Source organism: Corylus avellana, chromosome ca2 (genome assembly GCF_901000735.1).
Source record: "Corylus avellana chromosome ca2, CavTom2PMs-1.0".
Classification (NCBI taxonomy): domain Eukaryota; kingdom Viridiplantae; phylum Streptophyta; class Magnoliopsida; order Fagales; family Betulaceae; genus Corylus; species Corylus avellana.
In genome coordinates this window covers 46,155,868-46,157,970 of record NC_081542.1, presented here as the reverse complement: position 1 = coordinate 46,157,970, position 2,103 = coordinate 46,155,868, and positions in this window count along the sequence as shown.

Below are 2,103 nucleotides of genomic sequence, written 5' to 3'. Positions count from 1 at the left end.
AAAGATATAGAGCACGCCCGGCGTGCTTCAACAGTGAAGCACGCCGGCCATGATTTTTTTTTATTATTATTATTTTAATTTTTTTGAAAAAAAAAACAAAAAACAAAAAACAAATTTTAGCCTGGGGGTGCTCTGAATCATGACCCTTCGGCATATAGAAGAGATTTCACATCATCACTTTACAGGCGGAAGGGTGCCCCTCCAAAAAAATCAGAGTCCTTGTTTAGAAGAAAATTTCTGAAGAAATGGTTTTCTGTTGTATTTGACAGAAAACCATTTCCTCATATATTTTCTCCATTAATTGTGTGTGGAAGAAGCCAAACCATTTCTTCAGATATTTTCTTGTTGATAATTGTTATCAATAAGTCTAACAAATTAAAAAATAGATTTGAAAAAAGGATTAGGGAAATTAAAATTATGAAAAATATAAAAACTCAAAATATGTCCCATAAAAATTGTACATAATTACAAAGACTAGTAGTCATCCATGCACGTACACTATACTACTGTAGTCTCACTACAAAAAAATTATTATTTTCTAACGTGGTTATAGTATATGATTTTTTACCATGTCACTAATTACTGACGTGGCATAAAATGCCACGCCAGTAAATATTTTTCTGACGTAGAAAATTTGGCATGTCAGTAATTAGTGACGTGGCAATACCAACACGTCAATAAATTCTGACATGTTAGATATTGCCACATCAATAAATTTTTTAGGATTTTAAAATCACTGATGACTTAATTTTCTGACGTGGTAAACATTCCCATGTCAGAAAATTTCTGACATGGCACTTCTCCCATGTAAGAAATTTTTTTGATGTGGTACTTCTTTCACGTCAAAAACGTTTCTGACGTGGCAAACAGTAGCACGTCAATAAATTTTGACGTGCTAAGCAGTAATACGTTAGTAAAAAAAATTTACTAACTCCTATGTTTTAACCTTCAACACACGTTAGAAAGGCCACGTTATAAAAGTTTTATAACAAGTCAGACATCATGACACATTAAAAAACGCTAATTAAGAAAAAATAGTTATTTTGTAGTGACTGTAAACATCATGAACCATGATAAAATATTAATTAACTACTTATATGGTAGATTATAAGTAGTTAATTAATATAGTATGTTTTTAAATTCTAAATGTTGTAGTTATATGGTTTTGGAAAGTGATAAACTCTTAGAAAATAATATCATACATTAATTTTTGAACTTAATGAAATCACATATAAGAAAATGGTTAAATACTCTTTTGGTCCCTAAGGTTTCAACACTTTATTTGTTCTCCCTTATGGTTTCATTTTTATCACATGAGGTACTTGCGGTTTTCATAAAGACCAAGATGGTACTTCCGTTAAAATTTCGTTCAAATCTTTTATGGAATACCATGTCAGCACCAATCAAATGTTGTTACGCATCATATAATTATATAATTAATTTAAAAAAAAAAAATTTGGGGTGTTGGAGAAATCATAGTAGACGCACTGCAAATCTTGGCCCTCAGTGATTCTGCTAGACGTACACCATGAGGAGCACATGGTCAGGGAAGACAACCCGGTTGTCAACTCTCAGAGGCAGTGATTTCTTGCCGAAAGAATCAAGAATCGAACTGCTCGTTGACGAGGACAAAAGTGATAAGGTGGTGGAGGCTCTGAGAACAGGCCGAAACGACGCCGAACCAATCGAGAACCATTCAACGTACAGGAACAGTAGGAAGATGAAGAAGGAGAAGCAAACAATCAAAGATCGAAGTGACAGGTAGGAGCAAAGCTTGGGCTCCTTGATTTTTTAAATATAATTTTTTAATCTCTTTAATTTTATTAAAAAATATTTGTTTAAAAAATTAATTATATGACACGTGACGATATTTGATTGATGTTGACGTCGTGTTCCGTTAAATTTTGGACAGAATTTTAACGAAAGTACCATATCTTGATTTTTATGAAAATCACATGTATCTCCTGTGATAAAAATAAAACCCTAAAGAGAAAAAATAAAGTCTTGAAACTCTAGGGAGCAAAAAAATATTTAACCAAGGAAAATCATTGAAATATGATTAAATGCTCTTAATTAAGCTAATTTAATGACCGGTTCACTTTT